Genomic DNA, 27,157 nt, shown 5'->3' on the forward strand with positions numbered 1-27,157 from the left:
TAGATGTGTTCTTCTTCCCTTCACAGGTAGGCAGTGCTGCAGTGTGTTGTTGCCCTTTTGAACAGCGTCCTAATGCAGCTTCTCTTGTCTGTGTTTTGGTGTTGTCGTTCAGGGTCTGGTCTTGGGATGTGGCTTTTCTATACACTTTTGTAGCACATCCCCCTTCTGTGTCCTTTCTCCCATAAACCGTCAGCTTCCAGTTTCCTGTCACTTCAACCTCCCACTGTGTTCCCATGACACCATTTCAGTGTCTGATCTGCTGCAGTGATCCCACAAGGCACAGCGCAACCTGGAAGAGCGAAACCTCATTTTCTACGGAGAGACCGTGCTGCCTTCAGGACCCAACACCGAGTTCAATCATTTTAGAACTTGTCCACCTTCTTCCACGGTCTTTACCCAACCACACATCCCATCAGTTCCGAAGACGGATCGTTGGGCTCAAAACATTATCTCTCCTTTCTCTCCACAGATGGACTAGACCTGCTGGTTTTGTTCATTTGAAAATGAACAAAATGAGCAGGGAGACAGAATGAGAAGCACTGTTCTGGAAACTCTTTTGCTGCTTGCAATTCTGAGAACAGTAGCGAATGTATTTCACACTGAGCAAGTCTCAGCTGGTTCAGGAGGTGCTGGAGCCCGCGGCCTGTGGCTCGTTGGTCTAGGGGGATGATTCTTGCATTGAGTCTTCTACCGCGCAGTCTTGCGAGAGATCCCGGCTTTCTTAACTTGACTTGTGCAAAAATGCCCGATTAAACTTCTCAAAAAGCACCTTCGTTAAACGAGGCTGGGCTCCCTGGAGTACGAATGGGACAGGAAGCGGGGAAGTGAAATGATCGGAGATAACGTTGAACAGGTTGACGTGACTGGTCCCGTGTTTGAGGAAGGTCAGCAATGAAGGTAGTTTGGAAAATTGGGACAGCTCTCCTCCGGGAACAGAAGTTTGAAATCCGGCGTGGCAAGTTTTCCAAGTCATGAGGGGTCTAGAGGTTGGAAATAATGTCGTGAAATTGTTCCCACGTCTGAAAGGATCAGGAACGATTCGGCAGCGTTTTAAAGTCACGAGGAAAAGTAGTAAAAGTGACATTCGGAAGAACGTTTTCGTACAGGGAATGGTTATGGTCAGTAAATCCCTGTCTGACTGTGAGAAAAGGGCAGATTCAATGGACACACAATTGAATTCGGTGGTCTTGTTCGACCAACAGAATGTTCATATCAACACAGCCTCAACACCTCTGCACAGCAGTATCTTACATAACAGCCGTGAAGATCTTTGATATGAGTCTGGAACGTGCATGCCAGACGCCTGTCGAAAAGCTGAAGGGTTCTGAGGAAAACACTGGGCACACCAAACGCAGAGTGGTGCAGTGAAAGCATGTGGGCCCCACAACCCAGAGGCCCATAGATCGATGCCATCCTCTGTTGCTATGGCTCAATATCTCCTTGTGTAGCTTTCCTTTGTAGTGAGGCCCTGTTCGATATCTTGCCTTTGCATCTGCTACCCAAAACTTCGAGTGTCTGAGTGACATATATCATACTGATACACTCGTCAAATTCACGCAAGTGAAGTGACTCGCTTCTGGACGTCTGAGTGGTCTTCTCCTGTTCTCCGTCGACTTCCTCTGAATTGAATCGTAAAACCACTTTTCGGAGATGTCATTGAGCTGATAAAGTTGATACGCATGCCTTCCGTTTTTGTCCATTCCCTGCAGTAATTCACCACGCCGGTTCGGCCGTGAGTGATAAGACGGTCGGCATGTCAGAAACCGAATTACGACTCACGATTAGGACAGATCACCGATTGTGAATAACTTCAGAGAGAGACAAGTGACAGAAAGTCGCCGTGGAATCCATGGGCTGAACGGCTTCTGTCTGCGCGAGAATGATGCTACGTGTTTATGCCGTCCCACTGCCTGTCTCTGGGACAGACAGGCTGAGGGAGCAAAAATGGTTCATTTTTAACCGTCCCTTCCGTGTTGGACTGCCTGCAGTCCCTCAGCTCAGGGCCGTGGGGATGACTCTCAGTGAGTGAAGGTTTCACACGGATTATCTTCATCTGGGAAACTTGGGGCTCAGATGTTAACTGCTGCGCGGTCGCAGCAAAGAAAGCAAAGAAAGCCCACTTTGCAATAGACTTTCCGTAAGATTGCTGCGTGAAGACGATTGCTGAACACCAAGCAGGCTGCACAACAATGTGAATTTACCTGGGCAAAGAGTCCTCGGTGTTCATTTCTCTCTGTCCTGCCAGCACAGCATCTTTCTGTCTCTCCGATAACAGACCTTTGGAGAAAGTTCACAATCAAAGTTGTTCATGTTCCCCGCATTAATGTAACTGACACCTCTCACCCCAAGAGTTTCAGAGAGAGAGAGAGAGAGGGAGAGAGAGCAGAAGAGCGAATGGACTCTTACCGTCCCCCAACCCTACATTCCCCCACTACCCTCCCCCCACAACAACGTGCAAGTAGAAATAAAATGGTTTAATTATCCGCCAGTGGAGATAGTCCAGTTCCTGGGGATGAGACAAACATCAGCCCCCCGGGGCCAGAATGACAAGCAGATGTTCTTGAAACGCTTTGCTGCTTGCAATTCTTGCAGCAATGTGGAATGTACTTCACACTGAGCAAGTTTCAGCTGGCTCAGAGTCTCCAATGTTCATTGCTGTGTTTGCCGCCAGCTCAGAGAGAGAACAATAGGCAGGACGTAGGAGTGAATAACGATCCGCGTGAGAGGGCGAATAACTGTTAATGGAGACTGTTAGTGACTAACAATACGTCGTATGTCATAGCAGACGAGGTGATAACCAGGAGTCTTTTGTGTGGTAGGGGTCAAGGACATGGGGGAGTTCAGGCCCTATAGTTATAGAATTCGATATTGAAGACACCGCGTGCGTGCCTTCTGGCTCGTTGGTCTCGGCGTATGATTCTTGCTTTGGGTCTGTTTCTGCACTGACTTGCGAGAGGTCCCGGGTTCAAATCCCGGACGAGCCCGCGTCTTTTAACTTGACTTGTGCAAAACTGCCTGATTAACTTTCTCAAAAAGCACCTTCGTGAAACCAGCGTGGGCTGCCTGGAGTACGAATGAGGCAGAAAACAGAGAAATGAAATGGTTGGAGATCGTGTTCAACAAGCTACTTGGATGCTGCCTGAACTGCTGTGCTCTTCCAGCACCACTAATCCACAATCTGGTTTCCAGCATCTGCAGTCATTGTTTTTACCATAGTGCTCAACAGGTTGACGTGAGTGGTGCGGTGTTTGAGGAATGTCAGCAATCAAGGTAGATTGGAAAATTGGGACAGCTCTCCTCGGAGAACCGAACTTTTCCAAGTCATGAGGGACCTAGAAACAGGAAATAATGTTGTGAAAATGCTCCCACGCCTGAAAGGATCCATAACGATTCGGCAGAATTTTAGAGTCACGAGGAAAAGAAGTAAAAGTGACATTAGGAAGAACGTTTTCGTACAGGGAGTGGTGAGGGTCAGTAAGTCCCTGTCTGACATTGACAAAGAGGAAGATTCAATGAACCCAAAAGGGAATTCGGTGGTCACGTTCAGATGTGCAGATTTACGCTGAGAAGGCGAGAGAATGAAACGACTAGAGTCACACGTTTACTTAAGTGTAGAACCAGCAGAGGGAAGGTGGGCCGCATGGTCTCCGTCTGCGCTGTGACACATGTTGTGATTCAGTGTGAAATCACAGTTCGACCGACAGAATGTGGGAATTTAGAAAAAAGTTTATATTGACACAGCCTCCATACGTCTGCGAAACAGCATATCACACGACACCAGTGGAGGTCTTTGACATCAGGCTCGAAGGTGCCTGCCGCGTGCCAGACAAAAACCTGAAGTGTTCTGTGCAATGCACTTCCCCCAGCGGCAACAGAGTGGCGCAGCGGGAGCGTGCTGGGACCTTAACCCAGAGGTCGATGAATCGAAACCATCCTCTGCTATCGTTCACTGTCATCTTGATCTGCTTTCTTCAGCCAGCTGCCTTTGCGTCTACTTGCCTCGTGCCCCAATGGCATGTTAGTATCGACGCACTCGCCAAATTCTCTCCATTCTAGGGATGTGGTTTTAGAGATCTCAGTGAAATTCTGTTCATCGTCGGTTTCCTCTGAACAGAATCGCAAAACCAGTTCTCTCCGATGCCAATGAGCTGGTAAAGTTGAAACCCATGCCTTGCGGTCTCGGCGAATTACTGCATTCCCTGCAGATGAGGAAGAATGCCTCATCTTCCGCCTCGGAACACTTCAACCCCAGGGCATCAATGTGGACTTCAACAGCTTCCTCATTTCCCCTTCCCCCACCTCAGCCTAGTTTCAAACTTCCAGCTCAGTTACTGTCTCCTTGACTTGTCCTACCTGCCTATCTCCTTTTCCACCTATCCACTCCACCCTCTCCTCCTTGACCTATCACCTTCATCTCCTCCCCCACTCACCCATTGCATTCTATGCGACTCTCTCCCCACCCCCACCCTCCTCTAGCTTATCTCTCCATGTTTCAGGCTCACTGCCTTTATTCCTGATGAAGGGCTTTTGGCTTGAAACGTCGATTTCGCTGCTCGTTGGATGCTGCCTGAACTGCTGTGCTCTTCCAGCACCACTAATCCAGATTGTCCCTGTACCGCACCTCCCGTGTCTGTGTGGGCTTCCTCTGGGTGCTCCGGCTTCCTCCTACAATCCAACCTTGTATAGGTTAGGATTAGCGAAGCTAAATTACCCATAGCGTCCAGGGAGAGGCAGGTTAAGTTGGATCGTCTGTGTGTAAATTGCCCCAATGTTCAGGGATGTGAAAGTTCGGTGCATTAGTCAGGAGTAAATGTCGATAATGGGGATAAGAAAACGGGGCTCCACGTGTTAATCTTTAGAGGGCCAGTGTTGACTTGTTGGGCTGAATGGTCTGTTTCCACGCTGGAGGGATTCTGTGATAGTCAGAAGTGTTTTTTTCCATCCAAAGTGGAAAAGTCAACTAAAAGAGGTTCAAGGTGAGAGGGGGACTGTTTGGGGGAGAAGTGGTGGGGGTGGGGAATTTACACAGAGGGGTGGTGGGTTTCTGGAACGCACTGCCAGTGCAGGTAGTGGAAGCAGGCACCTTAACAACGTTTAAGATGTTTCTTGACAGCCGTATGAATGGGAGGTGAACAGAGGAACAGAAACCACACATGGGCAATAAATAGCAGATCTAAGTAAGGATTAAGAATTAGCACATGCTTGGAGGTGGTGCCTAAACTAAATAAGAAGGGCCTGTGATTGTGCTGTATTGTATTGATACAGCTTTCCCCCACTAATTGAAAGTAGAGTGTTCCTTTCATAAGCCGAATTGGCCTAAAGCAAAGAAGCAATTACCATGAATTAATTTATATTATGCCTTTCTTTGTAAAAGCGACAATCCTCTTCAGATTTCTTTTGGTTTGTGAGAACAGGTATTAATGTAGGTCTTTTGTAAAAGTGAAGTAGTGTAAAGTGAACTTTCGAAAAGTGGGGGATACCTTTATGCTGATGGAGGGGAGATGGGGGAGCAATGAAGAGGGGTGGATGGAGGCTCCGGTGGAGAATAAATACAGAGACCAATTGAGCAGCTTGGCCTGGTTCTGTGCTGGAGACTCAATGGGACAGAGACAAATGTATCTATTTCAGGTATACCTGCAGTATGCTCCATCCAGGATTAAAAAAAATGTCCTTCATCTGCTTCAGCGTACAGGGCAGATGAGCAGTTTCTCCCCGATGTGGACCAAGAGGTGATGCGACTGAGTGGAGCCTTTCCCGTGCTGAATGCAGGTGAATGGCCGCTGCCCGGTGTGCAAATGCTGATGAATATCGCGCAGGCGGGGAAGGGAAACCGTTCCTACACTCCCTGCATTTTCATGATTTCTCCAAGGTGCAGGTGTCCTCATATTTCTCCAGGTTCAACATTCAGTTGAAACTCGTTCACACTTACAGCATATGCGTGGTGTTACTGGTGAACCCTCTGATCATTGGAGGACTCTCTCATTCAGTCTGTAAAGCATGTTCCAGTCACAACTCTGGTGTGTGGGTATATGAGACTCTGAGTTTCCAGTCACACTGACGTTTAAAACCTAACAAAGCAGGCAGACCTTCTCCCCTTTGTTTTCAAGGCCATCAATATCCAAGTCCTGGTGAATCAATCGACTGTCTGACTTCGATGTGATGTTTGGTCTGAGGTTTCTGCCTCCAAATTTTTCTCTTGTAATATTCCTGTGGAAAGAGACTGCAAAGGTCATCGCTGTCAGTCCACAATAGAAAATCAAAACACACAATTCTAGTTTCTGTGGAACATTCTTTCCTCTCTTAATACCCAAGATCTTTGTGTTGATCTATATGTAAATGTATACAGCAGGGTAATGTGGTGGATTGCATACTCCATGAAGAGTTCACTGAAGTTGCTGAATGAACATCTATCATGCGGTATTGACGTTCTTACTGAAGATATACAATATTCTGCAGTACAATATTATGAGCCCAGAAACACTGCAAATCATGCTTTTAGAGCCATAAACATTCCATCAAATATGTAACATATACCCCAGACTTATCTGTCTTATATTAACGCACGGTTGTCTTACATTTCCAGAAGACTCAGATTTAAGTTTTAAGTGTGACTTTTTGTAAAAGAAGCCGTCTTTTAGACTCCTTCCATGCTATACTGACTCTATTACTGGAAATACATCCACACTACACCAGGATTCATGGATCAACGACGTGAGGCTTATCTTTACCCTCTTATAATTTTCTGTTGCATAAATGTTTCGACGAATGCCAACGCTTTTCACCAGTCATAGAGTCAGAGACATAAAGCACAGAAACAGATCCTTCGATCTAACTTGTCCATGCTGACCAGATATCCAAAATTAGTCTAGTTCCATTTGCCATCACTTGGTCCATATCCCTCTAAACCCTTCCTATTCATATACCCATCCAGATGTCTCCACCACTTCCTCTTGCAGCTCATTCCATACACACACAACCCTCTGCAAAAAAAGGTTGACTGCAAGGTCCCTTTTAATTTTTTCCCCTCTCGCCCTAGACCTATGCCGTCTAGTTCTGCACTCCCCCTATCCCAGGGAAAAGACCTTGTCTACTCACCCCATCCACACTCCTCAAGTTTTTATAAACCTCTTTAAAAAACACACACTCAGCCTGCGATGCTCGAGGGAAAACAGCCCCATCTTATTCAGCCTCTCCTTGTAGTTCAAACCCTCCTACCCTGGCAACAGCCTTGTGACTCTTCTCTGAATCCTTTCAAGTTTCACAGCATCCTGCCTATAGGCGGGAGACCAGAATTGCACACAATATTTCAGAAGAAGCCGACTGAAACTGACTTTTGCAGAGTCTGCTCCCTGCTTGGATTCATAATCTCTGCCTCCCGTTGCTGCAAGTGAACAGTGCTTCCCCCCCCCCTCCCCCCACCCTTCTCACTCCCTACCAGGAGAAGGAATGGAAAGTTGGAGACATTGCTTCATTCCCAGATTTTGCCCAGAAGAGCCCCCCCCCCTCCATTGTCTGGATGCACAAGTTGGACCATGAGCTTCTGAAGCTACTGCTGCTCCTCTCTCTCTCTCTGAATGAAGATTGAGCTTCACCCCAGACTGCAACTTCCTTTCTCTGTCCAAGCATCTGTGAGCACAGCACATTTTTGTTGAAGTAAGGCATCTTTCCTGAATGTTACAATTAAAGGGGTGTCTTCCCCCTGATATTCAAAGGGATGGTAAGTCAGAGAAGGACCACGCCTTGTGTTGTGTGGCATGTGTGACAGTTGCAACAGGATGTCCCAACTCCTATGCTCAATTCAAAGTTTGTGAGAAGATTTGGAGCTCGGGTACTCGTTGTTGTGGTTCTGTTCGCCGAGCTGGGAATTTTTGTTGCAGATGTTTCATCCCCTGTCTAGGTGATATCCTCAGTGCTTGGGAGCCTCTTGTGAAGTGCTTCTGTGATGTTTCCTCCGGCATTTATAGTGGTTTGTCTCTACCGCTTCCGGTTGTCAGTTCCAACTGTCCGCTGCAGTGGCCGGTATATTGGGTCCAGGTCAATCTGTTTGTTGATAGAATCTGTGGATGAGTGCCATGCCAGAGAACAGCCAGGGAATTCCTAGAGGCATGGCCTCTCGGCATTATTCCAGTACCACAGTTTTCAACTCTGGATCTGGGACAAGGTGTGTGGTGTGGGGGAAGGGGAGGGGAAATAAGGAAACTGGTGAAATCTACATTGATCCTATATAGTTCGTGAGTCCCAAGGCAGAAGACGAGGTGTTCTTCCTACAAGTATCAGGTAGCTAGAGCTTGGAGGGGGAGGCAGCAGAGTACTTGCGTGTCCTTGACGGATTGGGAGGGGGAGTTAAAGCGTTCAGCCACAAGGCGGTGGGGTTGTTTAGTTTTGGTGTCCCAGAGCTGTTCCCTGAAATGTTCTGCAAGTTGGCGTACAGTCTCCCCAATGTGGCAGAGACCACATCGAGAGCAATGGACATATAAATAAATCTTATAAACAAATTGTACAAATCTGAGCCTGCCAGTTATTTTCTTCAATTAAGTTAAAGAAAATTTTAATTAAATTGGGTGACTACATGAAACGGTTAGTTGGTCAGACTCAAGTCATCATCCTCAAATGAGACAATGCCAGTAATATCAGTGAACTGCTTTTTTTGTTAGAACCACAAGTTCTTGATTTATTTTCACAACTTACTGATATTCACATCTGCACATTCAATGTCAAACTCTGACATCAGAAATGACATGACACCAATAATTTTTTCTTACAATAATCCAACAAACAAATTAATAACACACAGAGAATACCAAATCTCATTAATATGAAATTAAATTTGACCAAAAGAATGTACAATCAAGATGTGAGATAACAAATGGGGGAAGGGCAGAGGGCAAGAAATGCAGCATCATAGAAGGTGCTCCTCCAGGGAGTGTACTTTACCAACTACAACTGCTAAATATAAACAAACACTCTGACATGATCCTCCGGTTTTAATGTAAACCATAGCCCCATACAGTAGGTACCATTTAAATAAATTAATAGATACAAGCCTTGAGCAAATCCAGCCTCCAGCCGGACCCCCCGCTTCTTGGAGCTCGGACCTTCCTCCAGCTCCGGGGGGTTGTTGAGCTCCTGGGCTCCGGCCGCCGCCGAAGAAGCCGCGGGCGCCGGCTCTCTCTCCTCCACCGCCGACATTTTTAATTTGTTTTCTCGTTCACCCGGTAACCGTCACCTCCCCCTTCCCGGGCCCCGGAAATTATACAAAAATAAACAATAAACCCCACCGGGGACTGTCTCCTTTTCTTCACAACTTTTGTTTGAAAAGTTCCGACTTTAATTTGAAATGTATTTTAAAGGTATTTTCTGAGGTAAACGATGCCTGTCTGCCCCCCTCCCTCCGTCAGAAACCGCCCGCTGAGTCAATGAGAAAACCGCAGCCTCGCGCCGCCATCTTTGTTTTTCTTCTTCTTTCCGTCTCCTCCTTCAGTGACGCGCGTCATCCACGCCCCCTCCAATCAGAACGCACCTCACTCCACCTGACCAATGGCGGCCGGCTTTGCAGTTAAAAATGAAGCCACAACCCGGAATGTCACTCTCCGATTCGTCCGCACTGACCGCAGCCTTTGGGATTGGTGGAGAGGTTCGCAAGCCCTTCACTGTCCCCGCCCCTTTACTACAATGGGCTCGAGGGGTTCAGGAGGAAGGTGTTCTCACTCACTCATTCATTCAACAGGAGATGGGCTCAATTTACTGTAATGGGCTGTGGGGGTACAGTGGTCATGTCTCATGTTGAGGAGGAAGGTGTTTCCTCTCATTCAACAGAAGAGGACCTATTTACTACACAGGGTTTTTTTGGCGATGCAGCTGTAGTCTCCCATAGAGCCCTGAGGCTCAGGTTTAAATCCCACTGCTCCAGTATGTGTAATAACATACTCAATTTTTTTCAGTCATAAGTCACACAACTATAGTCCAACACGTCTATTTGAAATTGCAAGCGCTTGGAGCGTAGCCTTTTCATCAGGTGAAGACATGGAAAACAAAACGTGCAGGAAAGAGAATTCAGATAAATGACCAGCCATGGATGGTGATGAAAGACAGAGCATCTCAACAGTCAATTACCTATTCCCATTCCTATTTCTGATCTTCTTAATACATGATAAGTTGTATATTTTCCAAACATTAATTTTATTTCCATGGTTTAAAAATGAATATTTAAGAATGGTCAGTTTATTCTTTCTCACTTGAGCACATTGGTATCTAAATAGTTGTGGGTCACAATGTTAATATCATATGATCCCTGGAATGGTTGGTCTAACATATGAGGAACGGCTGAGGATCCTGGGATTGTATTCATTGGAGTTCAGAAGATTAAGGGGAGACTTAATAGAGACGTACAAGATAATACATGGCTTGGAAAGGGTGGACGCTAGGAAATTGTTTCCGATAGGTGAGGAGACTAGGACCCGTGGACACAGCCTTAAAATTAGAGGGGGTCAATTCAGAACAGAAATGCGGAGACATTTCTTCAGCCAGAGAATGGGTGGCCTGTGGAATTCATTGCCGCAGAGTGCAGTGGAGGCCGGGACGCTAAATGTCTTCAAGACAGAGATTGATAATTCCTCGAGACAACAAGAATCTAAGGGCTACGGGGAGAATGCGCGTAAGTGGAGTTGAAATGCCCATCAGCCATGATTGAATGACGGAGTGGATCGATGGGCCAAATGGCATTACTTCCACTCCTATGTCTTATGGTCTCTCCCCAGTGTGACTGCGCCGATGAGTCTCCAGGGCAGACGGGAAACTGAAGCATTTCCCACAGTCGCCACACTTCCACAGTTTCTCCATGGGGCAGGATTCCTCGGGTTTTTCCATGGCTGAAGCTTCAGCCACACACAAACGTGTGTATAGCCCCTCCCCGGTGTGAATTCGTCTTTCCAGGCTGTATAACTGTTTCTGGCTCCACACTCAGTGCACTGCAACAGTAGGGTCTCTCATCCAGTCCCACTGATGCTGAAAACGTTATGAAACAGGAACCAAAAAGCATTGCTCCATCTCACAGAATCAGAGTTGAAAATCTTTGCTGTCCCGATGGATTGAGTGACTGTCAGACATTGATGTGAAAATGATGACTGCAGATGCTGGAGATCAGACTCGAAACGTGTAGTGTTGGAAAAACACAGCAGGTCAGGCAGCATCCGAGGAGCAGGAGAGTCAAGCATAAGCTGTTGATTTTGAAACTTCCGTCTTCAGATAGTCTGTAAAAAGAGATTACAAAAGTCATCATTGTCAATCCGGTGGGAGGTGGGGTCGGAATGAGACAACAAGGTGTTGACACCGACACCAGATAGAAACTGAACATAGAGACGTGGCAAACATTAGTGGCAAGCCAGAGTCAGAGAGTGACACAGCACAGAAACATACCCTTTGGTCCAACTCATCCATGTCGACCAGATATCCAAAATTAATCTAGTTCCATTTGCCAGCATTTGGCCAATAACCCTCTAAACCCCTCCTATTCATACATCTATCCAGATGCCTTTTAAATATCATAATTGTACCAGCACCCACCACTTCCTCTAGCAGCTTTGTACACACACCAGCTTCTGCATGAAAACTTGCCCCTTAGCTCCATTTCGAACAAATTGCTCTCCATCTAAACCCGTAGCACTATGGCAATCCCAGTCTATGTTTGAAAAGTTAAAATCCCTAACAATAACCATCCTATTACTCTGACAGGTAACTCAAATCTCCATACAAATTTGTTTCTCAATTTCCCACTGACCATGAAGGTGTCTACAACACAATCCCAATAAGGTGATCATCCCTTCCTTATTTCTCAGTTCCAACCAAATAACCTTCCTGGATGTATTCCTAGGAATATCCTCCTTCAGTCCAACAGCAATACTATCCCTCATCAAAAACACCACTCTCCCTCATCTCTTGCCTCCCTTTCTATCCTTCCTGTAGCATTTGTATCCTGAAACATTAAGCTGCCAGTCCTGCCCATCCCTGAGCCACGTTTCTGTAATTGCTATGATACCATATCCCATCTTCCTAATTATGCCCTGAGTTCAACTGCCTTCCCTGTTCGGCCTCTTGCAATGAAGTAAATGCAGTTTAATTTGTTAGTCCTACCTTGCTCTCTGCTTTGTCCCTTCCTGACCTGACTGCTTGACTCACTCCCTTTCCCAACTGTACCAGTCTCAGATTGATCTCTTTCCTCACTATTTCCCTGGGTACCTCCCCACGCACCCACCTTGCGAGTTTAATTCCTCCCGAGCAGCTCTTGCAAATTTCCCAGCCAGTATATTAGCTCTCTTTCAATATTCAGGTGCAATCTATCCTTCTTGTACATGTCACATCTACTCCAGAAGAGATTCCAATGATCCAAAAATGTGAACCCTTCTCCCATGCACCAGCTCCTCAGCCATGCATTCATCTGCTCTATCCTCTCTATTCCAACCCTCACTAGCTCATAGCACTGGCAGTAATCCAGATTTTTCTTGACTCTAGGACCTCTTTGTTTTAAATTAGTGCCTGATTTTCTACACTTTCCCTTCAGAATCGCATCCTTTTCCCTTCCAATGTCATTGGTTCCAATGTGTACAATGACCTCCAACCGGTCCCTCTCCCTTTTGAGAACATTCTGCACCCTCTCGGAGACATCCTTGATCCTGGCACCAGGGAGGCGACACACCATTCTGATTTTTCGCTGCTAACCACAGAAGCGTCAGTTTGTACCTCTGACGAGAGAGCCCCTTATCACAATTGATCGCTTGGAACCCGATGTTCCCCTCATTACATGAGAGCATGTCTCGAGACCAGAAACTTGGCTGTTCGTGCTACATTCCCTGAGAGACCATCACCCCCTACATTTTCCAAAACAGCAGACTTGTCTGAAATGGGGACAGCCACAGAAGACTCCTGCACTACCTGCCTACCCCTCCTACCTTTCCGGGAGTTAACCCATCTCCCTGACGGTGGCTGTGGCTTTTCCCCCTTCCTATCATTGCCAAACCATCATACCCCCAGGTCTTGTAAATTCCTCATTACCTCGAACTGTCGCTGCAATTTATCCACGCAATCCAATAGGATTTGCAAACAAACACACTTCCTGCAGACATAATCATCAGTAACATGGATACTCTCCCTAATCTCCCACATCTGACAGGAAGAGCATATCACTCTCATAAAGGCCACCTTTGCTCCTTCACAATCTACAGACCCAGAAAATAGCACCATCTTTTTGCTCTAAGAAAGTGCTCCTGGCTAACGCAGTACTTGTGGTTTATATTTTTAAAATTTAATCAAGAGACAGATGTCAGTAAAACATATAATCAAGAAAGAATGCACTCCATTCACGACTGCAGACTTACAGCTAAGTTACACGTTAAAGACGATACACTTCTCTGTTCCTGTTCTGTGAGCTCCCCCACACAGGTTCCTCCATGGTCAGCTGTGAAGTTTGCTGTTCATTAACCTTTCCCAGATGCACTGCAATGTCCAGTAACTGTGCAGATTCACTGCAATGTAAATTTCTTTTTCTCTCTCCCTCATTTTGGACTCCTATCCATGCCCCTTATAAACCTCTATAAGGTCATCTCTCAGCCTCCTACGCTCCAGGGAAAACAGCCGCAGTCTTTTCAGCCTTGCCCGATAACTCAAACCCTCCAACTCTGGCAACAGCCTTGTAAATCATTTCCAAACTCTTTTAAAGTTTCACAACATCTTTCTAACATCGGAGACCAGAACTGAATGCAGTATTCCAAAAGTCGCCTAACTAATGTCATGTACAGCCATAACATGACTCCCAACTCCTGTACTCAATGCTCTCATCAATAAAGGCAAGCGCCACCAAACGCTTTCTTCACTACCGTGTCTACCTGTGACTGCACTTTCACAGAACTACAAATCTGCACTCCATGGTCTCTTGATGCAGGAATACTCTCCATGGCCTTACCATTAAGTGTGTAAATCCTGCCTCGATGTGCCTTTCCAAGATGCAACACCTCACATTTATCTAAATGAAACTTTATCTGCCACTCCTCGACCCATCAGCCCATCCATTCAATTCTAATTTAGATTGAACTTTCTTTCCTCTCTTATTTCCTAAACGCTGAAAATCTCCATCCCACATACTCTCTCTCCATTCTCACTTTGCTGAACCTAATCCGTGCTGTACCTCATCCTGAAGGGTCTGGTTTACGCTGAATTACAGCCCACGCTAGGGGGATCTAATTGAAACATACAGAATACTGATTCGCCTGGACAGGGTGGATGCTGGGGAGATGTTTCCATTGGAAGGAGAGACTAGGTCCCAAGGGCACAGCCTTAGAGTAAAGGGAAGACCTTTTAGAACGCAGATAAAGGGGAAACCTTTGTAGCCAGAGAGTGCAAAACCTATGGAATGCATTGCCACAGAGACTGTGTTGGGCAAGTCACTGAGTATATTCAAGACAGAGATAAATAGGTTCTTGTGTATCAAGGATATTGAGGGTTGCGGGGAGAAAGCAAGAGAATGGGGTTGAGAAACTTGTCAGCCATGATTGAATGGTGGAGCAGACCTGATTGGCTGAATGGCCTAATTTCTGCTCCTAGGTCTTATGGTCTCTTGCTGTCTTGGACATAGTGAGAGAGAACTGGGAGCAGGAGTAGGCCATTTGGTCTTTCAAGCCTGCACCAACATTGAACTGGATATGAATATACCTACATCTTGGTGGATAGGCTGGGACCTTTTTCACTGGAGCATAGGAGGTTGAGAGGTGATCTTATCAAGCTTTATAAAGTCATGAGGGGTATAGATGAGGTGAATGATGGTGTCCTTTTCTTAGAGTGGGGGTTTCAAGGTTAGGGAGCAAATTTTGAAGGTGAGTGGAGAAAGATTTTAAAAAGACAGGAGGGACACCTTTGTTTTCCCATAGAGAATGTTCGTATGTGGAATGAATGTCCAGAGGAAGCGGGGATGCAGGTACAGTTACAACGTTTAAAAGACATTTGGATAAGGACATGAATGGGAAAGGTTTGGAGGTGTTATGGACTAGGCCAGACCACTCAAAACATTCTTAAGCAGGCAGCGCAGACCATAACTTTGTGATTTGTTTCAGTAAGTGCACAGTGAAAATTACCTGAAGTTAGCTAGGTTGACTACCAGGATTTAAAATAGATAAATGTATTCACAAGAATACAGAATGAAACACAAAGAACAGAATATAGAATACTCACAGAACTCAGTCTATCTAAACTAGACTTAATTATGCCGTTCCAAATGTACACAACAGTCCCAATAAACAAACCCCTTAAACATACAGTAAAACTGAAACAGAGGCTGACAGGTCGAAGTTAGAAGGGCAGAACGAGAGTTTGACAACCTTTCTCCACGGTCCACTGCTGAACTCACTCAAACAAGGCCTCAGCTTTCACGACAGATCACTCGTCTTTCATTATGCAGGTCACTTCGAAAACATAAAAGCTTGCGCCTAAAGTCTCATCTGTTGACATGTAAACAAAAAAGCCGACCAATACCCTTTTCATTTCTGTACTAAACCATCCATTTTGGAGCCCGGGGCCGTTTTACCACCACTCTGAAAAAAACCAAGGACACGGTGTCCTTGAGAGGAAGGACCAGCTTTTAGAAAAAGGATCAGCTTTGTGACAGAGGGATATGGGCCAAACACTGGCAGATGGGATTAGTTTAGTTTGTGAACATAGCATGGACTAGTTGAACTGAAGGGTCTATTTCTGTGCTGTATGATTCTGTAATGGTCTCAAAACCATTTTCTTGCCTTCCCCTATAACCATCCACTTCTTTGTTGTTCAAAAGTCAGATGACCTCAGCCTTGAATATATTCAATGACCACCCCCCCCCCCCCAATTGCAGGGCTTGCTGACTGCTTGCTGCACCTGTCTGACAACTGGTGCAGAAAGACGCTGAGGTCCCTTTGTACATCCACACATCATTCCTGATGAAGGCTTCATGCCCAAAACATCGACACTCTGCTCCTCGGATGCTGCCTGACCTGCTGTGTTTTTCAAGCACCACACTTGTGTGGGATATAGGTGGATTAGTGTTACTTCTGCAATTCCATTTTACAAAGGAGGTGAACTCACACCAGTGGGTAATTGTTTTAGCCAAGAGCTGAGTCAACAAGAATGGAAACAATGTGGAGGAAATATATAATTGTTTTTGTATTAGCTAAAACTGTATGTCAGAAGGTAGACATTATGGGCAAGTAGATAAGATGTTGTGAGGGGATGAAGTTAAGCTAGATACGCCTGTACAAACAGTAGGTATAAACATGTGCTTTCCACTTTTACAAAAACACAGGAACAAACCCCAATTAAAAGGGTCATAGGGATCAGAACGGCCTCGGGAAAGGCACAGATGAAGGGGGTAGATAATGATGAAGAAAGAATATGCCTAACAATGACCTATAGCAGGATAAGGTCAAACAGCCTTGTGAGACCAGAAATAAGCATTTTATTACAGACAAGGCCGGATAAGGCAAGAGGTAAACAGGGGTAATGGGGGCCGGTCTGAGGGAAGTGGACGATGTAAGCAGGGGAGGGAGCAGTGTAAAACAATAGACATCAAATCATATAAATGTTATGTATGAATTGAATTTAGTGTGTGTATGTCCCTTGCCTTGAGAAAGTGACATCACACGCACTTGCAAGTGTAAAATAAATGGCACTACTGATTCAGATCTTGTCTCGGACTAAAATTATTGAAGTGTGTGAGCTTTGTTTCTCACACTTGACTCTGATCTCCAGCATCTGCAGTCCTCACTTTCTCCAATACCAATATATTATCATTTAAACCATGCACCTCCTTTCTGCCTTTTTTTAAAGCACTAGGCTTTAACTTTACATTGTAGTACTGCATTTGCTGTGCGTTTGCCAATTGAGACACAGACGTGGACCAACTTTTCCAGGAGTCTGTCCTCTCCCTCGATTCACTCCCTTTCCCTTCAGTTAGTGGAAGTCAGCTACTGAATGCCAGAACGAAAAGAGTGCCGTACCCACAGATGTTGGACAGAGTTGCAGTCTGGGGTGAAGCTCAATCTTCACTCAAAGGGAGAGAGAGAGAGGAACAACCGCATCTTGAGAAACTCACAGCCCAACTTCCGCATTCAGACAAAGAGGCTGTTCTGAATGGCAGGAGGACCAGGCTCCTTCCGGTCCTCCGGGTCTCACCATTGGTCCTTCAGAAGGAAGTCAAGCGCTGTTTCCGCGGACAGCGACGAGCATGCTCAGTGCTTTTGATGACACCGCAGTACATGCGCAGTTGTCGCTGACACCGAGAAGCATGCGCAGTACGCTCTGTGGAGGTGCTGGCGTTACTGACAGATTTTAAGCGTCCAAATGTTAATAGGAGAAAAAAGCTGCAGCCACAATTTTATTTTTCCCTGTGGCTCGACATTTTATTCCTTTTGAATTTCGTTCGGCTTTGTATGTCTTTTCCCCAGGGTAGAGGAAGTCCATAACTAGACGGCATAGGTATAGGGTGAGAGGGGAAAGATTTAAAACGGTCCTAAGGGGTAACTTTCATGTAGAGTGTGGTGTGTGTATGGAATGAGCTGCCCAGAGGAAGTGGTGGAGGCTGCTACAATTACAACATTTGAAAGGCATCAGGGTCAGGATGGGTATCTGAATTGGAAGGTGTGAGAGAGATATGGGCGAAATGCTGTCAAATGGGTCACTAGATCAATTTAGGATATCTGGAGGGGATGGGCGAGTTGGTCTGAAGGATCTGTTTCAATGCAAGTTTTAGAAACATGACTGCAGCTTTTAAAAAAAATAAATTAATATGCATTTAGATGTTAACAATGTTGCTGAATATATCATTTTAGCTGTTCTTAATTTTAAAGATCAGCCATTTCTTGCGCACCCCTGTCTTCCAGGTAGAGTCATCACACACGATTCTCTCTCTTTCCTGAGAAAGAGATACAGCAATCAAAGCGGGCACGAGAAAGTATGGTAGAAGGGAGGGAGAATGGACAGGGGAGTGGGGGTAGAGAGAGGGAGAAAATGGCAGGGGACAGAGGGTGGGGTGCAGAAAATGAGGGGAAGAGAGAGAAGAAGGCTGAGCACAGAGAATTGGTGGGTGCAGAGTGTGAGGAGAGAGAGTGGACAGGGACCAAATGGGGGACTAACAGCACAAATCCCACCTTCCTCAGGACTGGTGTCAGTGTCTCGTGAATTGGAACCCACTCCACCCACAGCAGACCTGAGGCAATTGTTTCTCAATAGATGCATGGCAAATGCAGTAGAATCATATAATCCCGCTAGGCCATTTGGCCCATAAAATTCAGACTGACCTTCCAAACAGTATCCCATCCAGACCCACCCGTTTTTCCTGCAGTTCCCCATGGTTAACCGACCCTCAGTTGCACATATGTGGACACTTTAGCACGGCTGATCCACTCTGAACTGCACCCAGAGTTAACTCATGCAGGCAGAAGGGTGAGAACATGTTAAAGTTCACACAGACAGCTGCTCAAGAATGGGACCGAACCCAGGTCCCTGATATTGTGAGTCAGTGGTAGGAACCACTGAGCCACCGTGCTGCCCAGAGCTTTGATGTTCTGCTTTGTCCTAGTAGTTTCTAACTTCTCATGTGCCCTCAGCAGAGGCTCTCTCCTCCTGACATTGTTGGACCACACCCACTGCAACCTCCCTTTCCAACTTCTCCAGCCCTGAGCACATCGGTTCCTGTATCCTGGCACCAAACAGACACCAATGCCATCTGTGCTCCTGCTGACAACTGTAGAGAATGGAAACCATCCCTGTCACTGTTCTGTCCCTTACCACCACCTCCCCCTCCCCAATGTTGTTTTTACTCCCACTGCCCAACCAGTTAGCTCCTCCCACCTGCAGTCCTCTATCAGATCCCCTTTACCTGCCAGATCTGCACTTACACCCTCCTGACCCTGTCCACTGATGCAAACAAAAGGCTCTCTCCAGAAGGGAATGACCGTCTCCCAGAATACAGTGCCTGGTTAACTTTCCCACTTTACCCTCAACATGTCTGCAGCCTGGCTTCCAGCTCCATCTCTCTGAATGAATGTCCTCCAGGATGTGTTTGCCCTGGATCACAGCATCCAGAGTCTCCCACCTTCTGCAAATTGAAAGACAAGCCCCACCCTGCCCTCTCCAATGTGTGTTGTATAACTGATAGCCAAGTACGGAACCCATGAGGATGGCCTCAACAGGGACCTTGGTTTCATGTCACACTACAAGTGACCCCACTCACACAGACTTGTACCCCATTACTCACACACGTTACCAAGCATGGTCGAATGCAAACACATGCTCTTATGCACAAACACACACACTCTCATGCATGCACACACATCAGTTTATGGGGTGAAATTGCAATTGCAGAATTTTATTTGCAGATACATTATATTTTGCTCAAAAAGTACACAATCTTCAGGCAGTCAATCCATGTGTCATGTTATAAATCCCTACTTTGGAAACAGAACCAATCTGACTCAAGGTTGGGTTGCAGACAGACTCTAACATGAGTGAATCAGAGGGTTTTCTTTCACCAGAAAATGATTTCATCATTAGATTCTGAACTCCAGATTTCTGACTGAATTCCAATTCCGCCATCTGCTGTGGTGGGATTCAAACCCAGGAGTCCCGAGGAGTCCCCAGAACTGGGTTGATAGTCCAGTCGATGATGGCACTCGGCCCTTGTTCCTTCAATCAACCTGTGATGGCACATGAACTCACTGGTGCCTCCACAGGTGGGAGGAGTGGGGTGATGCCCTTCCTGCACTGAGAGCAGGTGAGCATGCTGTGCCTGGTGTGGACCCGCTCGTGCGTCTGCAGGCTGGAAGAATTGATGAATCCCTTCCTGTGCTTGGAGCAGGTGATCAGCCATTCCCTGTTGTGGACTCGCTGGTGAACTTCTAAAATCTCAAAACATATAATCAAGAAAGAACCCACTCTATTTACTACTGCAGACTTACGGGAATTTTACACGTTAAAAACTCTGCAGTAATCTGTTCCTGTGCTGTGAGCTCTCCTGCACAAGTTCCTTCAAGATCAGCTGTGAATTTTGCTGTTTGTTAATTTTTCCGAGATGTCCAGAGATACATGATTTCAAACAGCAGTAACTATGCAGATTCACTGCTGTATCCGTTAGTAGTATACGTTTCTTTCTCTCTCTCTCTCTCTCCCTTACAGACCATGTGCTTGCTGCCTTTGGCTGTCTTTCTCCATTTTGAAATTGCTGTTGTCTGATTTTTTTACTCTAATGTTCCAAAACAATGCATCAGCATATAAAACATTAATTGCTGCTCCTGGAATTCAAGGAAATCGCCTCCAATACTGAAAATACCTCAAAAAAGGAGCAGCTCTTACAGCCACAAATTTTCCAGTCCTCCATCTTGGATTAGTTCTTGGTGAACCTTCCCATCTCCCAGGTTACAGTTATTCAAATAATTTGCTTTTCTATTTTTGCTAGAAAAGTGGATAACCTCACGTTTATCCACACTAACTGCATCTGACATACATTTGCCCACTCATTCAGACTGTCCAAATAACATTGTATCCTCCTCACAGCTAACCCTTCCACCCAGCTTCGTGTCATCTGCAATTTGTGACATATTCCAATTAGTTCCCTCATCTAAATCATTGACACATACTGTGAATACCTGGGGTCCTAGTCCCAATCCCTTCAGTTATAAAACATCGATCTGACTGACCATACAAAATAACAGATGTTAGCTTGACGTTCACAACTGACGAAGACCTGATAAGCAATTATGAACCACTGAATTACTAAATCACAGAAGCAGGCCATTCAGCCAATTGTGTCCATGCAGCTCTCTAAATGAGCTTTCTGATGTTGTGCCATTTTCCTGACGTTTCCTTGGAAACTGGTACATTGCTTGTCATCAAATAATTTTCCAATGGTCTTAACTGAATCTGCTTCAACCACTGCTCCATGCGATGTCTTCCAGATGTATTTACTCACTGTGTGAAATTTCTTTCTCACATCACATTTTCTTCCTTGTAATGGATTTGAAATCTGCAATCTTATTCTCAATGCTTTTACCATGGTGAACCGTTTTTCACTGTCTTTTCTGGGTATGATTTTTCTCATAATTTTCAAAACTTCTTTTGAATCTGACTTCAGAGATCAGTCCATGAGGCCAAGCCTCATCAACAACACAGAAACAACTGAGCATCTAACGGGACGGCCCCTCAGTCATCACTGTGAGCCCCATAGCAACCATTGTTACCTGGGCGGCCATGCATTCCAAACCTTGTCTCTCAACATCACTAGTATTGGCCCACAGTTTGAGAAACTGTGATTCTCGCTACGACTATAAAAATGAAACCGCTTTTTTTAAAGCGGTTGTTGCTGAGAAGTTTAATCCTTTCTGTCCAATACGAAGTCAATGATGTGTTTGAATTTGAATGTCTCAGTGATTCGCTTCCCACATGTGGAGCAATTGGATCACCGCTCCCTGTGTGCCTGTGGGGATTACATTCCAGGTCAAACCGGGAATTGGATCTCTTCCTACAGCCTGAATATACCTCCGGTAACACTCCAGGGGGACTGTACTTGTGTGGCACAGGTCAGATCATTGGCTGGCTTAGTCCTGCTCCTCGGATGCTGCTGGCCTGCTGTGCTTTTCCAACACCACTCTAATCTAGATTCTGGTTTCCAGCATCTGCAGTCCTTGTTTTTACCCAGTACATAAAGATGCTATTCACACTTTCATGTCTATAATAGTTCCTGAAACATCCACCTATTCTCCACCCCTATCCCCATCATCTTGCAACTGTCCAGCATCCTCGGTAGTGTAGTGGTTAGTAGCCCCATCTGTGACTCAGGAGACTGGGGGTGCAATTCCCCGATGGGGAGGATTTGATATTTTTATGGATGTCTTGTCACACAGAGGCAGTGACCCTAACCCTGAATCGGGTTCAAGTCCTGCCTGCTCCAGAGTTCAAAAGTTCACAAATATAGGAGTAGAATTAGGCCATTCAGCCCATCAAGTCTGCTGCGTAATTCGATCAAGACTGCTCATCACCCCCATTTTCCTACCTGATCCCTTGAAAGGGTTCAGAAAAGACTTACACTGATGTTTCCAGAGTTGGACCATTTGGGAGAGGCTTAATAGGCAGGAGCTGTTTTCCCTGGAGGTTCGGAGAGTGAGGGGTGACCTTATGGAGGTTTGTAAAACAATGACAGGCATGGATAGGATAAACAGACAAGGTCTTTTCAATGGGGTGGGGGAGTCCAGAACGAGTCGGTATAGATTTAGGGTGAGAGGGGAAAGATGTAAAAGGGACCTAAGGGGCATGTTTTTCATGTAGAGGGTGTGCTTGTATGGAATGAGCTGCCAGAGAAAGTGGTGGAGGCTGGTACAATTACAGCATTTAACGGGCATCTGGATGGGTAGATGAATAGGAAGGGTTTAGAGGGATATGAGTCAAGTGCTGGTAAATGGGACTAGATTAGGTTAGGATATCTTTTGACATGGTCAAGTTGGACTGAAGAGTGTTTCCGTGCTGCACATCTCTATGACTCTATAACAAATGTTCAACGAACTGGTCTGCAATTTCCCACATATGGCCTCCCTCCCATTCTGAATACAGGTGTTACATTAGCATTTTTCCAATCCAATGGAACCATAAGATCATACGACACAGGAGCAGAAATTAGGCCATTCAGTCCATCGAGTCTGCTCCAACATTCAATCATGGTTGAGATGTTTCTGAACTCCATTCTCCAGCTTTCTTCCCATAACATTTGATCCCCTTGACAATCAGGAACATATGTATATATATCTCAGTCTGAAACAAATGCAATGAATCTTTCCCATGTTCAGAGATTTTTGGAATATTGTAACTAATGAGTTCACGATCAACGCTGCCACTTCCTTCAGGACCCAGGATGTAGGCCATCAACACCAGTGGACCTGTCTGTCCTCAATCCAAATAGTTTCCTGTGGACCTTTACCCTCTCAAAGTTGATTGTTTAAGTTCTACCCTTTCCATAGCCTCTGACTTTCCAATTCTAATAGGAATAGTTCTGTTGTCGGCCAACATAAAAACTGAGATCATCTCTGCCCCCATGAATGTTCAATGTTCAATGTTCCCCCATTAACTCAGTTTTCATCTTCCAAGGTATCACACTTAGCTCAGCGACTCTGTTCCCAATCGCATACTTTTGCTGTCCTTTTTGATATTTAGTGCGAGGTCTCTTTTGTAAGTTAACTTACCTATTTTTATTTATATTTTTTAATATCCCTTTGTTTATGTTTCCTAATGTTTGACCCTTCCAGAGGTCCAGAATAACATTTCACAACAGGCTGAAAAGTTAAAAAAAAACACTAGGTTGAAACTTTTTTAAATAGCACCTTTCTGGAGGCTGGGGGCCGGCAAAACGATCGCCCCGCCCCCATCGTCACCGATTGTTTGGTGGCCTCCCCAACCACGCCCCCTCAACCCAGGAGACGTCACAATCCTGGGCCCCGCCCCTTGTGAGCTGGCGCATGTGCAGTGCAGGTCCTGCAGCGGGACTGAGGCGGTGTTAATGAGTGTGGGAGCAGAATGGTGCCGGTGGCTGAAGGAATATGAACCGCTGGAAAAACTGAGCAGGTCCGGCAGCTTGTGCTGAGAGAAACATTTCGGGTCCCGGTGATCCTCCTTCAGAACAGGACCAGGTTTCAGAAACATCCCGGGGAGGTCGCCAGGCCCGAGCGCCAAGACCTGGCTCCTGCCCCCGGGGAGAGGAGACAGTGAGACAGGGTAGGATTGGAAACCGCGGGAGGAGGGAGACTGGGGAGTTTATAAACTCCTAGGGGGAGGCCTGAGGCCTCCAATAAAATCACCACAGGCCCCGTATTTACTTCACCGGCGAGGGCGCTCTCGGGTTGCCCGGGCAACCGGCCGCCATCTTTGTGAGGGTCAGGCGCATGTTGTCTTGGGAAGGGGAGCGCGGGCGGCCATCTTGGTGAGGGCACCATCAACTGTCATTTCTGGGAGAGAATTCCAACCTCGTGGTAACCTCGGCCTTTGCCGAGCTTAATTCCCCAGACTGTCCAGCGATGTGCAGGTTAGGGGGGGTTCAGCCATGCTAAATTACTGATAATGCCCAAGGATGTTCTTGTTAGTGTATGTTGATCATGCTAATTTACCCCCAGTGTCCAGAGATGTTCAGGTTAGAGTGGATTGGCCGAGGTAAGTTTATCCATAGTGTTCGGGGTTCTGCAGGTTAGGGTTAAGATCTGGACCCCCTCAATCGGCTCTCTCGATCCGAGATCGGTCAAAAGAATCACTAGGAGTACGGTCTATTTAAAGCAAGGTTATCAGCTTAATGACATAAGGCAGCCTAGCACAGATTTGTCCAGCAACACAGGTTAAAAGCTTCTGTGTTCCGTGGCAAAATTACACAATTACATTTTAAAATTGCACATTATTTATTTTTATGACAGCACAGCCTGAATTACAAGAAAAAACCAATAAAATGTAATAAGGTGACATGATTGACAGCAGGTTAGTCCTATGATATTTCCTGGGAAACATTGTTTTACACGCAAAATCATCCCATGCTTGCTAATTCAAGATTAGTTCAAATACCAAATTACTTATGATTCATATTATGCAAACTCCATTGTTCTCTTTTATTTCTAAATCCAACCAACTCAGCAAAGCAGCAATTCAAGTTCAATGTCGAATCATAACCTGAAGCCATTTTGTTATATTTATTTTAAAATATTATTTAAAATTGAAATGCCATTTTGTGGTTAATAAAAACCTACATACACCTGTTGCTCCTCACAACAACCTAAATTCAAATTTTAAATCCTGGTCTCAATAAAGCAGCAGTTGTCTCATTACCCAAAATGGCGAGACCACAAACGATATAAGTACGGTTTTGATGGCTAGTAACTCCTGAAAATCCTCCTACACAAAAAAGTCACTGAGTGCTGCATATCCCAAAGAGTGATATTACTGTTTTGTAGAGCTTTTGGATTCTTCCATTCTATGCAAAACTCAGGGGAGACTATATTCCTACAGTTACAGCACGAGGAGTACTTACTTTATTCAAAATAATAACCAGGTTTAGTGTAGGTAAGGGAGGGACCTTGCCAATAAGAGGCATGCCTGCCTTTGTGACTTCCTTGAGGCTGTTCAATAGATAGGTCTTTTGGTAAGAGATGCGGTTATTGTCTCAGAACAGTTCCACCCATCCCATAATTGGGAAGACATTGGTGCCAGTAGGGGTCAAAGAGTCTTTTGCTGAAGTCAGCACATAACAGACCACTTCATCTCTGCCAAATATTCTATTGTGACTTTGAAGAAACAAATTGTGACTGAAAGATAACATTTCCCTATCTTCTCTTTTGTGGTGTGACCTATTTGGATGGGGCAAGGCTTACCAGGGTAGCTCATAGCACAACTGGTATCAAACTGGCACACAACACCTTTCCAGGGTAAAGACCATTTAGACTTGTTCTGTAAATGAACTGTTCAATCTCTGACCACTGCAATAGTCATTCTTGGTAATGTTCAGTCCCTCAGCAGACGAGGACATGTTCCTGGCATAGTTGGTGCACAGTCTCTGGTTGCTCAGGATCGCACAGGTAAACTGTCCCTTCTTGTGCACCAATGCTGGCAATGGCAAGTCCACACAGCAGGGCAAGTTCGATCTTTATCATTCCCCCTCCCACCCCGGCTTGCAAGGGGCTCGTCTGATGAGCTTGCAATGATGGAGATGAACCCAGGGGGAGATGAGAATTTAAAATTTGAATTTAGGCTGTTGTTAGGAGCAACAGGTGTATGTAGGTTTTTATTAACCACAAAATGGCTTTTCAATTTAAAATTGCTTCAGGTTATGATTTGATACTGTGAACTTGAATTGCTGCTTTGCTGAGTTGGTTAGCTTTGGAGAAAAGAAAACAATGGAGTTTAATAATATGAATCATATGAATTTGGTGTTCGAACTAACCTTGAACTAGCAAACACGGGATGATTTTGAGAGTAAAACAATCTGTTTCCTAGGAAATGTTGGACTAACCTGCTGTCAAACATGTCACCTTATTACATTTGATTGGTCTTTTAAGGCTGTGCTGTCTCTTAAATTACACATCGTTTACATGTTTTTTTTCGAAAGTAATTCTGCAATTTCCCCTCGAGTTCAGAAGCTTTAACTTCTGTGTTGCTGGACAGAATTGGTTCAGACTGCCTTGCTTTATTAAACTGATAACTTTGCTTTGTGCAGTCCGCATTCCGTTCGTTCTTTGACCGATCTCGAGACGGAGGGGTCCCACCTGGGATCCATATCTTCAAGGGTGGATTGGCCATGCTAAATTCCCTCCATAGTGTCCAGGGATGTGTAAGTTCAGTGTATTACTCTGGGATAAACGTAGGGCAATAAGGGGAGGGGTATGAGTGGGTTACTCTTCAGAACGTTGGTTTGGACTTGTTGGGCCGAGTGGCCTGCTTCCACACTGTGAGGATTCTTTGAAGGGAAGGGATTTTTGCAAACTGCTCTCCTTCCATCTGCTGCAGAGTTCTGCTGTCGGCCTGTCCCCGCTCCCTGCCCCATTTTTGACATCACAACGCGGAAGTGGCCCGATCAGTTTCAATGTGAAACACCCTCCTCTGGGCAACTCCTCATCCTGGGAGGGAGCGAGGGAGGGGGTAATCTGATCACTTGTAGCAACTGGAGTGAATTCAAGGAGGGAATCTACTCTGCCAACTCAGGTATGTGTCTTAATTACCCGGGTGAGGAGGGACGGATGATAGCAATTGGGGAGGGGGAGATATTTTATTTTTATTTTTAAAATGCATCTGATTCCCACAAATAAATACATCAGGTTCAAGTACAGCACGTGCAATGATCCACATTGCAGCTTCAAGCTGGCTGCAACAGTTTTACATCCTCTGTTCTTGCTCCGTGTTGGCTGCAGCACACTTGGTTTCCTTCCCTCATCTCTTCTTTCTGCTCCCCCACCCCCGAAGTGTTGATGCTTCCAAACTGACCCTCAAAAGTTCAGGTTATACTTCCATTCTTTCCCAGTTTTCAAAACCCACAAAATACAACTTTCCCAATCCTCTGAGTATCGGAGTTGGGAGGTTATGGTGCGGCTGTACAGGACATTGGATGGGCCACTTTTGCTCTCGCTCCTAT

General features: G+C 45.6%; 1 protein-coding gene and 1 long non-coding RNA gene across 3 annotated transcripts in view; one reads left to right on the top strand and one right to left on the bottom strand.

Moving 5' to 3' along the window:
* LOC140460513 (uncharacterized) overlaps window positions 1–17,171 on the bottom strand; it is a 191,136-nt gene extending 173,965 nt beyond the window's left edge. The window contains exons 1-2 of the mRNA XM_072555091.1: window positions 17,013–17,171; window positions 5,635–6,207 (exon numbers count right to left, since the gene is read on the bottom strand). The gene's annotated coding sequence lies outside the window, so the exon portion shown is untranslated. The remainder of the gene's footprint in view (window positions 1–5,634; window positions 6,208–17,012) is intronic.
* A 6,402-nt stretch (window positions 17,172–23,573) lies between these two features.
* LOC140460524 (uncharacterized) overlaps window positions 23,574–27,157 on the top strand; it is a 29,633-nt gene continuing 26,049 nt past the window's right edge. For both annotated transcript variants that reach the window (XR_011954154.1, XR_011954155.1), the window contains exons 1-2: window positions 23,574–23,769; window positions 26,536–26,730. This is a non-coding gene — a long non-coding RNA (uncharacterized lncRNA). The remainder of the gene's footprint in view (window positions 23,770–26,535; window positions 26,731–27,157) is intronic.

The sequence above is a fragment of the Chiloscyllium punctatum genome, chromosome 36 (genome assembly GCF_047496795.1).
Source record: "Chiloscyllium punctatum isolate Juve2018m chromosome 36, sChiPun1.3, whole genome shotgun sequence".
Taxonomy (NCBI): Eukaryota; Metazoa; Chordata; class Chondrichthyes; order Orectolobiformes; family Hemiscylliidae; genus Chiloscyllium; species Chiloscyllium punctatum.